This window comes from Leptonychotes weddellii, chromosome 8 (genome assembly GCF_054177405.1).
Source record: "Leptonychotes weddellii isolate Sample4059 chromosome 8, ASM5417740v2, whole genome shotgun sequence".
NCBI classification, from domain to species: Eukaryota; Metazoa; Chordata; class Mammalia; order Carnivora; family Phocidae; genus Leptonychotes; species Leptonychotes weddellii.
Genome location: NC_138376.1, coordinates 25,347,838 through 25,362,639, shown reverse-complemented (window position 1 = coordinate 25,362,639; position 14,802 = coordinate 25,347,838). Strand labels below are relative to the sequence as shown.

General features: G+C 38.3%; 1 protein-coding gene across 10 annotated transcripts in view; it reads left to right on the top strand.

Annotated features, from left to right (window-relative positions):
* LOC102751017 (protein ILRUN) overlaps nt 1-14,802 on the top strand; it is a 92,397-nt gene that overhangs the window by 51,354 nt on the left and 26,241 nt on the right. The window lies entirely within an intron of this gene.

Below are 14,802 nucleotides of genomic sequence, written 5' to 3'. Positions count from 1 at the left end.
TTTGTCAGTGAAACTGGGAGGGTTCTTTTTTGGAAAATTTAAAATTACTAATTCAGTTTATTTTCATAAGTTATGGATCTGTTCAGGTTATCTATTTCATCTTGGGTGACTTTGGGTAATTTCAAGGAATTGATCGTTTTCACTAAATTGTCAAATTTTTTCCAGGTAGAGTTGTTTGTAGTACCCTTTGTTGTTTTATTTTTTATTTTTTTAAAGATATTTTTTATTTATTTATTTGACTGAGAGAGAGCACAAGTAGGCAGAGCGGCAGGCAGAGGGAAAGGGAGAAGCAGGCTCTCCGCTGAGCAGGGAGCCCGATGTGGGACTCAATCCCAGGACCCTGGGATCATGACCTGAGCTGAAGGCAGCCGCTTAACCGATAGAACCACCCAGGTGCCCCACCCTTTGTTGTTTTAATGCTTTCTCTGTGCTAATCTCTTCTCTCATTCTTTTTTTTTTTTTTTTGAGATTTTATTTATTTATTTGAGAGAAAGAGCACGTGAGCGCACGCGCCTTGGGGGAGGAGCAGAGGGAGAAGGACAAGCAGACTCCACACTGAGCATAGAGCCCAGCGTGGGGCTTGATTCCACAACCCTGAGATCGAGACTGGAGCCAAAATCAAGAGTCAGATGCTTACCAGCTGAGCCACCCAGGCACCCCTCTTCTCTCATTCTTGATGTTTTGTGTTTCCTTCTACTTTTTTCTTGATAGGTTTCTTAAGTTTATTGGTCTTTTCAGAAAAACAGCCTTTAGTTTCATTGACTTTTCTTTCATTTTCTGTTTTCAATTTTATGGATTTCTGCTTTTAATTTTATTCATCCCTTCTGCTTGATATGAGTTTTATTCTTTTTTTTTTTTTTAAGATTTTATTTGACAGAGTGAGAGAGCACAAGCAGGGGGAGCAGCAGAAGGAGAGGGAGAAGCAGACTCCCTGCTGAGCAGGGAGCCTGATATGGGGCTCAATCCCAGGACCCTGGGATCATGACCTGAGCCGAAGGCAGAAGCTTAACCGACTGAGCCACCCAGGCGCCCTGGGTTTATTTTATTCTTTTTCCAGTTTCTTAAGATGGAAGCTAATGTTGACCTGAGACCTCTTATAATGTAGGTGCTTAATACTATTTTCTTAGCCTGTTTGGGCTGCTGTAACAAGCTGTTATAGATTAGGTGGGTTGTAAACAACAGCAATTTATTTCCCACAGTTCTAGAGTCTGGGAAGTCTAAGACCAAAACTCCAGCAGATTTGGTGTTTGGTGAGGGACTGATTCCTAGTTCACAGAAGGCTGTCTTCTATGTTCTCACATGGCAGAAGGGGTAAGGGAGCTCTCTGGGTGGTTTTGTTTTTTGTTTTTATAAGGGCAGTAATCCCATTCTTGAGGGATCTACCCTCACAACCTAATCATCTCCCTAGGGCCCCACCTCCAAGTACAATCACATTGGAGATTAGGTCTCAAAATAAGAATTTGGGGATGGGGGAGTGGGAGGGGGCGGGCACAAACACTTATAGCAACTGTAAATTTCCCTCTAAGCACTACTTTTAGCTACATAGCACACATTTTGAAACATTGTATTTTTATTTTCACTTAGTTGAAAATAATTTCTAATTTTCCTTGAGATTCCCTGTTTGAGTCATAGGTTATATAGAAGTATGTTGTTAAATTTCCAAATGTTTGGTGGTTTTTCTGTTATCTTGGTTAATCATTTCTAGTTTCATTCCATTATGGTCAGGGAACACAGTTTATATGATTTCAGTTCTTCCAGATTTGTTTAAAAGATGTTTTTGACCCAGGAAATATAGTCTGTCTTGTTGGTGAATATTTCATGTGTACTTTAAAAGAATGTTTATTTTGCTATTGTGAGTGGAGTGTTGTATAAATGTCATTTAGATCCAGTTGGTTGAGGATGTTCAATTTCTCTGTGTCTTTATTATTTGCTTGTTTGTTTGGCCTAATAGTTTTCTCTGTTATTGAAAAAGAAGTGTTGAAGTCTCCAGCCTCAGCTTTGGATTTGCGTATTTCTTCTTTCAGTTCTGTCAGTGTTTGGTCCATATATTTTGAAGCTCAGTTGTTAGGTGCATACACATTTAAAATTATGTCTTCTAAGTGAATGACCCATTTATTATTGTGTAATATCCCCCTTTTCCCTGGTAATTTTCTTCACTCTGAAGTCTATTTCATCTGATATTAATAAAGCCATTCTAGCTTTCTTTGATTATTGTTCGCATGATCTATCCTTTTCCAGCCTTTTACTTTCAACCTACCTGTGTTTTATATTTGGAGTTTCTTGGAGACAGCATATGGTTGGGCCATTTTTTCCCCCAGTCTGATAATCTCTGTCTTCTAATTGGTATGTTTAGACTACTCAAATTTAATGTAATTATTGTTATATTTGAATTTAATTCAACCATTTTATTTGGTTTCTGTTTGTTCTCTTATTTGAGGGACTTTTAAGTCCATTATATCGCTAAACTTATTAGTTACTTGCAATTAAATTCTTTTAAAAGTGTATTTTTTCTGGGGCACCTGGGTGGCTCAGTCAGTTAAGCGTCTGCCTTCAGCTCAGGTCATGATCTCAGGGTCCTGGGATCAAGTTCCGCATCGGGTTCCCTGCTCAGCGAAGAGTCTGCTTCTCCCTCTCCCTCTGCTGTTCTCTCAGCTTGTACTTTCTCTTTCTCTCTCTCTCTGCCTCTCTGTCAAATAAATAAATAAAATCTAAAAAATAGTATTTTTTCTGACAATAAAAGAAATATAGAACTTAGAGAATATAAAAAATATAAACAAAACATTTACTCTTCTATACTGATATAAACAATGTTAATGTATGTATCCAATATTAAAAACAAATTTTTATTTTTCAAATTTGATGTTACGTACATAGTTGTGTATACTACTTTTTTTCCTACTCACTAATATTTTAGGATCTTTCCCCTGTTATTAAATATTTTCAAAAATACAATTTTTAGTAGTTGAATACCATTTCATTGGATTACTATTAATCAAAATACTGTAGATAATTTTTTTTTTCTTTTTTTTAAGAGCGGGAGAGAGAGACAGAGACAGGGGCAGGGAGGGGCAGAGGGAGAGGTAGAGAGAGAGAATCTTAAGTAGCGTGCATGCCCAGGGCAGAGCCCGATTTCACAACCCAGAGTGAGACATGACCTGAGCCAAAATCAAGAGTCAGACACTTAACCCCCTGAGCCACCCAGGCTCCCCTAGATAATTCTTTTTAAAAAAAAATACAATAAAATGGTAAAGTGTACAACTTCACAGCATTTAGTACATTGACAGTATTGTGCATTCATCAACCATCTAGTTCCCACACATTTTTATCACCCCAAAAGGAAACTCCATACCCATTAAACAGTCACTCTCTATTGTCGTAGCCTTTGGCAGCCACTATGTGCTTTCTATCTCTGTGGGTTGTTAATTCTTTCTGCTGAGGTGGGGCAAAGTATATAAATAGTGATCAAATAATAAATGTATTAGCCATCTGAAAAATAGAATCTGGGCTGCTTGCTAAGAATGAATAAACCATACTTATTTGGCTCACTTATAGTTAAATTTATTATTATTATTATTATTATTTTAGTAAAATAGGACAATAGAGTAGTAGCATGAGCTCTGAAATCATATCATCTGGGTTTGACTTTTAGTTAATAGTAATTAGCAATGTGATCTTTAGGAAATTATTTTCTCTTTCAGTGACTCCAGGTTTTTTTAATCTATAAAATAAGGAAAACAGTACCTACTTCATACAATTTTGAGGGAATTAGAGGAGTTAATGCATGTAAAAGTTTACAGAACAGCAACTGGCATGATAAGCGCTGATTAAGTGTTAGATGCTATTATTATTTTAGCATTTTTGTTATTATTAAAAGATCTGACTATATTGTGAAATCTTGTGCAGTAATTACTCTTCAACTGTTAACTTGTTTTGTATTAACTTCCTAGTAAAGGTTCCTTAAGGCTTTTGTCACCTCAGATATCCTAGTGATCTGGTTTTTTTTTTGGAGTTCTAGTGGGATCTTGATGGTGGAGTCAAAGATTCTAGGTCCTAAAATCAGGAAGGTGTTGAACATTTGTGTGGAGTACCCAAGGCATAAGAATATTCAGCTTAATGTGAAGAAAGGCCTAAAATCTATAATATAAGCTTCTACCTTAACTAGAAAAAGAAGAGCAAATTAAGTCAAAGTAAACAGAAGAAGAAAAATAATAAAAATTAGAGCAGAAATCAATGAAATTGCAAAGAGAAAATCAATAGAGAAAATTGGCAAAACCAAAAACTGGTTCTTTGAAAGATCAATTAAATCAATAAGCCTCTGGGGCGCCTGGGTGGCTCAGTCGGTTAAATGTCTGCCCTTCAGCTCAGGTCATGATCCCAGAGTCCTGGGATCAAGCCTGCAGTTGGGCTCCCTGCTCATTGGGGAGCCTGCTTCTCCCTCTCCTGCTCTTCCTGCTTGTGTTCTCTCTCTGTCAAATAAATAAAATCTTTTTTAAAAAATCAGTAAGCCTCTAGACAGGCTAAGAAAAAAAAGGAGAAGACACAAATCACTAAAATAAGAAATGAGGGGCGCCTGGGTGGCTCAGTCGTTAAGCATCTATCTTCGGCTCAGGTCATGATCCCAGGGTCCTGGGATCGAGCCCCGCATCGGGCTCCCTACTTGGTAGGAAGCCTGCTTCTCCCTCTCCCACTCCTCCTGCTTGTGTTCCTGTTCTCGCTATCTCTCTCTCTCTCTGTCAAATAAATAAATTAAAAATAAATAAATAAAATAAAATAAGAAATGAAAGAAGGAATATTACTACAGATCCCATGGATGTTAAAAGGATAATAAAGACATATTATGAGCAACTCTGTGCTTAGATGTAATGGGCCAGTTCCTCGAAAGATACAATCTGCCAAAGCTTACACAGGAAGAAATAGAAAATATGAATATGCTTTTATCTATTAAAGAAATTGAATCAGCAATAACCTTACAAAACAGAAAGCGCCAGGCTCAAATGGGTTTACTGGGAATTCTACCAAACACTTAAAGAAATTATACTACTTTTCTAGAATCTCTTGCAGAAGACAAAAGCAGAGGGAATACTTCCTAACTCATTCTATGAGACCAGCATTATTCTAATACCAAAACCAGACAAAGGTATTACAAGAAAGAAAACCACAGACTGTTATATTTCATGAACAAAGATGCTAATATTCTTTTTTAAGATTTTATTTATTTGACAGAGAGAGAGCAGGAGCGGAGGGGCAGGGGCAGAGAGAGAAGCAGACTCCATGCTGAGCAGGGAGCCCAATGTGGGACTTGATATCAGGACCCTGAGATAGTGACCTGAGTGGAAGGCAGATGCTTAACTGACTGAGTCACCCGGTGCCCCTAGATGCTAATATTTTTAACAAAATAATAACAAACCCAATCCAACAATGTATAAAAATAATTACACATACTATGATAAGAGGAATTTATACCAGATATACAAGACTGGTTCACCAATCAAAAATAAATGAATGTAATCCATCACCTCAATAGGCTAAGAAGAAAAATGACATGTTCTCATCAATAGATCCAGGAAAACCATTTGTCAAAATCCAGCACCCATTCATGGTTAAACTATGGGAAAACTGAGTAGAGGGGAATTTCCTCTACTTGATAAAGAATATCTATAAAAAACCTTCAGCTAACCTCATGATGGTGAGAAATTAGAAACTTTCCCTCTAAGATCAGAAATAAGGCAAGGAAAAGGCCACTGCTTTTCAGCGTCATACTGGAAGTTCTAGCTAATAGAATAAGACAATTAAAAGAAATAAGGTATATAGGTTGGGAAGGAAGAGCTAAAACTACTTTTTTGTAGATGACATGATTATGTAGATAATCTGAAAAAAATGACAAATACTACTGGAACTAATTAATAAGCAAGGTTGCAAGATACAAAGTTAATATGTGGAAGTCAACCACTTTCCTGCATACTACCAATGAACAACTTGAATTTGAAATTAAAAGCACATTACTATTTATGTTAGCATCCGCCCAAAATGAAATACCTAAGTATAAATCTATCACAATGTGAACAAGATTTATATGGGGAAAACAACACAACTCTGATGAAAGAAATCAAAGAATTAAGTAAATAGAGAGGTTTTCTATGTTCACGAGTAGGAAGACAATATTGTCAAGATGCTGTTTCTTTCCAGCTTGATCTATAGATTCAACACATTCCCAGTCAAAACTCCAGCAAGTTTTTGTGTGGGTATCAACTGATTCTAAATTTTATATGAAGATGCAAAAGACCCAGAGTAGCCAACTCATATTTGAGAAAGAGAAAGGTGGAGAAATGACACTCCCTGACTTCAAGACTTATATAAAGCTATAGTGATCAAGACCATTTGGGGGGCCCTGGGTGGCTCAGTCAGTTAAGCAACTGCCTTCGGCTCAGGTCATGATCCCAGAGTCCTGGGATCGAGCCCCACATCGGGCTCCCTGCTCACTGGAGAGCCTGCTTCTCCCTCTCCCTCTGCCTGCCTTTCTACCTACTTGTGCTCTCTCTTTCTCTGTCAAATAAATAAATAAAATCTTAAAAAAAAAAGGACCATTTGGTATTGGTGAAAGAATAAAGAAATGGATCAATAGAAAAGAATAGAAAGTCCAGAAATGGATACAAATATAGTCAGCTGATCTTTGCTAAATAAGCAAAGACAATGGAGAAAAGATAGTCTTTTCAACAAATGGTGCTGGATCAACTAGATATCTACATGCAAAGAAATGAATCTAGACACAGACCTTATATTCTTCATAAAAATTAACTCAAAATGGACCATAAACCTAAATGTAAAATAGACATGGCACCAAAGAAGATACACAGATAGCACATAAGCATATGAAAAGATGTTCATTATCATGTCATTAGAGAATTGCAAATTAAATTAAAGCAAGTTACTACTATCCACCTATTAGAATGCCCCAAATCCAGAACATTGACAATACCAAGGTTCTGGCGAGGATGTGGAGCCACAGGAACTCTCATTTATTGTGGGCATGAATGCAAGATGGTACAGTCACTTTGGAAACTTTGGAAGACAGTTTGGCAGATTCTTATAAAACTAAAATACTCCTGCTGTGTTATAACTCTTTTATTCGTAATTGCAAAAACTTGGAAGCAACCAAGATGTCTATCAGTAGGTAAATGGGTAAATAAACTGAGGTACATCCAGACAATGGAATACTTCCAGCACTAAAAAGAAATGTATATCTCTAAGTGAAAGAAGCCGATTTGAAAAGACTACATCCTGTATGATTACTATATGACATTCTGGAAAAGGCAAAACCGGAGACAATAAAAAGATCAGTGATGGCCCGGGGTTGGGGAAGGGAAGGATGAATAGGTGGAACACAGGATTTTTAAGGTGGTGAAATTATTCTGTAAGGATACCATAGTGGTGGATACATGTCATTATGCATATATCAAAACCCATGGAATGTACACCACCAAGAGTGACCCCTAATATGAACTATGGACTTGGGTCATAATGATGTGCCTGTGTGGGTTCATTGATTATAACAAGTATCACTTTGGTGTGGGATGTTGATAGAGGAGGAGGTTGTACGTATGTGGCAGAGAGTATACATGCATCTTCTCGGTTTTGCTGTGAACCTAAAACCTGCTCTAAAAATAGTCTTGAAAAATAAAATTATTAAAAAATACTTCTCAATAAAAACATTAAAAAATAACTTTCTAGGTTAAATGGTCTGGAAGGGCTTTCCCTAATATGCAGTATTTTAACTAAATAGATTCAGATTGGTGGCAGGGAAAAGGCACCACATTTCCAGCCTGCGATAATTAAGCATAAACTCAGGTTGAGTGTGACTTGTGCAGTTTGGCATGAGTGAGGGTTCTGTGTGGGAAAGAGTGGGAAATGGATTGGAGGTGATAGTACTCTGAGGAATATTTACACCAGCAGTCATGTGGAAGAGAGAGGAGTGAGTAGCAGGCTATCATGGCCCAGACTCAGGGGCCGAGGAGGGGCATCTGTGTATGCTGTGTACCTCAGATGTCAGTGAGTGGTGAGGTGGACTTTTCTTTTGTAGGACTGAGAAGTCCAGATGGTCATGAGTGAGCCCTAAGATCTCGCATGTGTGGATGTTGCTAGACCTACTTCAGTTTAGGGATGAGTACTCATTCATTTCTCCAAAGCTCTGTGCCCAGATTTGAGCCAGGAAGATAATTTGGCCTAGTAAGCTTCGATGGAAATGAAGAGGACAGGGTGCTTGTGCAAGTTGTGTCAGACCAAAGGAATGAAGGAAAAAGTGAAAAATGCACGGAGGAGGAGAATGAAGAAACATTTAGGAAGTTCTGCTTTGTCACTGTCTTTGACTTGTCAGTGAATGTGATGTCTGTAATGTAATTGTCTTTGGAGAGAACGATGAGGGGGAGGGGTTTTGTTTTGCTAGTTCTTGCATTGGCCCTGCTTGGGTGGTGGTGTTGACTGGCAGCAGTTTCTCTGAAGCCAAAAACAAAGCCTGTCCTCTTTTAGGAGGAGGGGGAAGGGAGAACAGAGTTAATGTAGTGTATTACCAGATCCCTAGGACAGAAAAGCTTTCACCAGGAATAACTAATTACCATCAGTAATGCTGTTTTATACATTTTGCCCATACTTATGTCAAAGATAAGGTTTGAATTTCTAAAAAAGACAAATGGGGCCTATGTCTTGTTACGCCTTTAAGTATTCAAAATATACATAGTAACTCCATAGAAAGTTATCAGAGTCCTAAATTAAACTTCATCTTCGAAGCATGTGTACAAAGAGGAATGGCCTTTTTTTTTTTTTTTTAAGATATTTAAGTTTGAATTAGGTAGTCTAAAATTTGACTTTCTGATGAACCAAATTCTTACTTGGAAGTACTTCTGCTCAAATATTCTATTTTAAATTATCCTTTGATAAAAATACTATAAATATCAAGAAATTCTAAGTGTGTCCCAGTCAGACTAGTTGAGAAAGTCAGCAGTAGTAGTGAAAGAATAAGAACATCAGCCATCTTTCTACCTATTTGCATATAAAATGGATAATATTTAAATATTAAGTCCTTTTATCCAGTGTTATATTTAAATTCTTTTCAACGTAACTGCCAAAATGGTTGTTAAAATGTTAGTTTAATCTGTGTATTTTTATGCCAGTTGCGTAAGTTTGGCTATTAATGTGCTGTAGCTATAGTTTTGATTCCCTGCGTTATTCTTAAACCCAGTTGCACTTAAATTTAAATTAGTACTTTAAGTTGCTTTAATGTACTTGCAGTCTATCTTAATTTTCTGCACTTGTGCTATTACCCACTCAGATTATGCTTTATTAGTAGGCTGTAGAAGTTTAAATAATGAGGATGTTAATATTTCCATCTTTTCTGCCAGGAATAGTTGTCTCCGTTAACTATTTTCTATTTCCTGGTTGATGGAACGCTCACAACTGACCAGGGGTAGGAGTGCTGCATGGTGTTATAGATAAGCACTAGATTAGGATTAAAAAGAGCTGACTTCTGTTCTTGTTTTTTATTCTGCCACTGATTGGCCTTGAAGGACTAACTTAAAAGTTACTGGGCCTCAGGGTATTTTTTGCTTGTTTGTTTGTTTTAATTGTGGTGAAATACACATAACCAAATTTACCATCCTAACCATTTTTAAGTATACGATTTAATGGCATTAAGTACATTCACATTGTTACACAACCATCATCACCATCTACCTCTAGTATTCTTTTTATCTTGCAAAACTGAAACTCTGTACCCATGAAATAATAACTTCTCGTTTCTCTCTCCAGCTCTTGACATCACCATCCTACTTTCTGTCTCTCTGAATTTGACTCTTCTAGGTATCTCATATAAGTGGTATCATATAGTATTACAGTATTTGTCCTTGTGTGACTGGCTTATTTCACTTAGCATAATGTCCTGAAGGTTCATCCAAGTTGTAGCATGGATCAGAATTTCCTTCCTTTTTAAGGTTGAATAATATTCAATTATATGTATGTACCACACTTTTAGAATGCATTCGTACATCATTGGACACTTGGATTGCTTCCACCTTTTGGTATTATGAATAATGCTGCTATGAACATGAGTATAGAAATATTTCTTTGAGAGCCTACTTTGTTCTCTTGGGGATCCACCTAGAAGTAGAATTGCTGGACCATATGACAGTTGTATTTTTAATTTTTTGAGGAACCACCATACTGTTTTCCATAGCCACTGTACCATTTTACCCTCCCACCAACAGTGCACAAGAGTTCCAATTTCTCCACATCCTTGCCAACACTTGCTATTTTCTGTTTTTTGATAGTAGCCGTCCTAATGGGTGTGAGGTGGTATCTCGTGGTATCCCTAATGATTAGTGATGTTGAGCATCTTTTCATGTGTTTGTTGGCCATTCAGCTTGTCTAATTCAAGTCATTTTTCAATCAGGTTTTTTTTTTTTTAAAGATTTTATTTATTTGTGAGAGAAATTGAGAGCACAAGTGGGTGTTGGAGCAGAGGAAGAGGGAGAAACAAATTCCCCACTGAGCAGAGAGCTTGATGTGGGGCTCCATCCCAGGACCCTGGGATCATGACCTGAGCCAAAGGCAGATGCTTAACTGACTGAGCCCCCTGGGTGCCCCAGGTTTTTGGGGTTTTTTTGGTAGGAGTTCTTTATGTATTCTGGGTATTAACCCCTTATGAAATATACAGTTTGTACATACTTTCTCTATTCTGTGGGTTGCCTTTTCACTGTTAATTGTGTCCTTTGATACACAAAAGTTTTAATTTTGATGTAGTCCAATTTATTTTTTCTTTGGTTGCCTGTGCTTTTTTTGTCATAATCCAGGAAATGATTTCCAAATCCAATGTCATGAAGTTTCCTCTCTCTGTTTTCTTCTAAGAGTTTTATAGTTTAGGCTGTGATGTTTAGGTCTTTGATCCCATTTTGAGTTAATTTTTGTATATGGTATGAGGTAAGTGTCCAACTTCATTATTTTGCATATGAAATTCAGTTTTCCCAACACCATTTGTTGGAAAGACTGTCCTTTCCCCTTTGAATGGCCTTGCCTGTTTTGTCAGAAATCATTTGACCATATATGTGAGGGTTTACTTCTGAACTCTCTCTTCTCTTCTCTTGGTCTGTACATCTTTTTAACAATACTATACTGTTTTGTTTACTGTAGTGCTATAATAAATTTTGAAATTAGGAATTGTGAGACTTGCAGCTTCCTTCTTTTTCAAAATTGTTTTGGCTATTGAAAATTGTTAGAGCTTTAGTGATGCTAAGAGCAATCAAAGGATCAAGTAGTGATAGCCTGACCCCTCCATTGCAGAGGTCCTCCCTGTCAACCAACCTTTTGCCTAATGGTTTCATTCATTGATGATTATTGCCTGAATCATTTCATCAGGGGTTACAAAGTGATTATTTCTTCCAAATACATTAGCTGGAATAGTTCTGGGATAAAAAAAGAAGTTTTCGTCATCAACAATGACATTCTGAAATTCAGTTTTATAATAAGGCTAGATAAAATGCTTAATTCTTTACCTTCAGTTGCCAATTTTTAGAGGAAGGAGTTGGTGCTCTAGTTGCTTTCAGTGAAACTAATGAATGAGGAGGGAAAGTTAATGGTTATATACCTTTCTTATAGGTATCCAAAACTTTTAGATTTCATATATGAAACTTACTTTAGTTCATTGTAGTTAGGGACCCAGGAATCTGTATTTTTCACATGCAAGCCACGTGATCTTGATGTAGGTAGTCTACAGAGCAGACTGCTGTAAAGTAATATGGTTGAAAACTGGTTACTGTTTTGTTGTGTTGTCTTCCATACCACAGGTGGTGTTTACTGACAAGTTAATGCCCAATCTTATCAAAGTAATTGATTTTTAAATTACAGCATTAAATGTTAACTTGCCTAGGTAAGGAGGTCTTTTCTGCTTTTTGTTTACTGTTATTGTTACAGTCCTTCAGCTATAGTTAGACACAGCCAATCATCAGACTTTACTCTTAACATTAACTGACTTCCAACAGGGCAACACAATAAACATTTTCTTTTTAAAGATTTTATTTATTTGTCAGAGAGAGAGACAGAGGGAGCACAAGCAGGGGGAGCAGCAGGCAAAGGGAGAAGCAGGCTCCCTGAGCAAGGAGCCCCATGTGGGACTCGATCCCAGGACCCTGGGATCATGACCTGAGCTGAAGGCGGACACTTAATCGACTGAGCCAGCCAGGCGTCCCTTTCTGTTTGTTTTTTAACACTACTTAAATGGTGCTAAGTAGTTGTGCATAAATAATTTGCTGTTTATTGTGCACCTATCCTATGCCAATCACCATCCTACAAAATTTATCTCCAGTTCTTACTGTCTTCCTTTGACCTAGGTTTTTGGTCTGTTTTTGTTTTCTTTTTGTTGTTTATTTTTTTCAGTATCTAAGGCATTTCTACTATTCCTAAGTCACAATTTAGGAATGATATATTTAGAGGAGTCTCCCCATTACTGCCTCCTTCAGCCAGATACCCGTTTTTATCTATTCATTTATGGTTTATCTGTACAGTGTTGTTTTGCTTTGTCTTGCAAATACTACCAGTATTTGATCCTTTTCTTACACAAAAGCATCATAACTAGGGCGCCTGGGTGGCTCAGTTAGTTAAGCGACTGCCTTCAGCTCAGGTCATGATCCTGGAGTCCCGGGATCGAGTCCCGCATCGGGCTCCCTGCTCGGCTGGGGGTCTGCTTCTCCCTCTGACCCCTCTTCACTCTCGTGCTCTATCTCATTCTCTCTCTCAAATAAATAAATAAAATCTTTAAAGAAAAAAAAAAAGCATCATAACTATATAGATACTGATCTGCATCTTACTCCCCCACCCCCCACTTAATAATATATTCTAGAGATCGCTCCAGAAATCTTCATTCCATTTTATGGCTGTGCAGTATCCCTTTAGGTAGATGTGTTATCATTTTTCTAGCCAGTCACTACTGATGGACATTCAAGTTTCCAAAAATCTCTTGCTCTAACATATAATGCTGTTATTTCCTCCAGCTTCTTCCCCATTTCACTGCTCTCCTTCATAGCAAAACTCCTTGGAAAATTTTGAATCAGTAATGGCTGTCTCCACCTCTTGATTTCTGGATTCCTAAATTCTTTCCATCGGGCTTCTTTCCCCACCACTCCACTGAACTATTCTTTTCAAAACACCAGTGACCTACATGATGCTACCTCCAAAGCTTTCTTCTCACTTCTCAACTTTACTTGAATTATTAGCTGCACTGGACCCAATTGATGACTCTGTCCTCCTTGAAACACTTGTGACTAGGCTCCTAGAACACCATATGCTCCTGGGTTTTTTTTATTCTTGACGCTATTGCTTCTCTCTTTTTTCCTCTTTCCTGTGGTATCAGCTGATGGCTGGGCCAGCTGGCCCGCTTCCTGAGAGGGCAGGGCAGTGTGTGCAGCTGGGAAGTAGGAAGGGGTGGAGTCTCTGCATCTAGAAGTTGAAGCTGGGAGGGGGAAGAGAGGAAGGCTTCTTGTTTCAAAGGTCACCTGAAACAAGCCTGAAGGCTGACACAACCAGAATTTATTGGTGTAATACGGTGAGGGCAGGCTGTCCAGGGGAACTGTGGAATGCCACACAACAAGAGGGAGGAGGGAGGCAGCCTCCATAAGGTTTGGGTTCCTGTTGAAGGATTCTGAGAATGCTCTAAGGGAGATGGGGGGTCAATTTTGGATTGGTTGCTATTTCTGAGGCAGGATTAGAAGGGAGGATTATTTAGGGTTTGGGTGCTATCTTGAGGCAGGGGCAGTTTAACAATTAACAATCCTCAGTAATCGATGCTACAAGAAATGGGTCTGGGGGCATCATTGGTAAGAAAGCAGTAGTCACTCAGAGGGTTGTTACAGCATTTTGTAGCTGCTGCATGACCTTGGGAGAAATGTTTTATTTTTGCACCTGCCTTTATAAGTGTCTGTCCTTTCAGCCCAGTTAAGGGTAGGGTTTTTTTTCTTTTTCATTCTGAGCTGATTTTCATCTTTGATCTAGATGTTTTTACTCTTTCAGTTCAAGGGCACAGATTTTCTGGATTTGGGAAGTAGAGATTCTTGTTTCCTAAGACTGAAGCAAGTAATTAAGTGGGTAAATGATCACTGTAGTCCCCCAACCTACCCCCAAATTAAGGTTAAAAGCTCATACTTTTTAAATAGGGCATGGTTCACGAAAATTGAGAAGTAGGAATAGTTTCTTTGTTGTTGCCATTTCAACTTTTCGTTCTGAGCCCCTCACCCGGGCCTTCACCATCTTGTCTCATCCAGGCTTTCACTGCTCTTCCTTAGGTCCTTTTCTTCTCCCTTTTGTGAGTTTTGCCTAGTGGTTGATTTGATGAGTTTAGGGTAGCTTAATATATTCCTTTGGGGGCATTTGCATTTTAAAAGGAAATTCCTGAGAATAACACTAAAACCAAGGAACAAGGTTCTAATGCATTTGTGGCAAGGTGGGGTGGGGAGTGAGGATGGGTAGGGAACAGAGTTTGAGCAGAGGCAGTCCTTCAGCCATCACTCAGAGCAGCTGATGAACTGGAGCCTGGCTCTACCCTTTTCCCCCCTTAGATGCTGAGGTAGGTGGTGTGTTGATAGACAAAGTTAAAGTATCTGAGTGCTTGGGCATTGTCATGGCAGTTCTGTGTTGAGTAAATAATGTGGAAATGTAGACTGGAAGTTGAGACTAGGCAGATTAGTGCTGACAGTTGGAAGTGCCTCCTTTTCCCAGTAGTACACACACGCTGCTGCCTTGGTAGTTCCAAGAGACAGACACAGATAT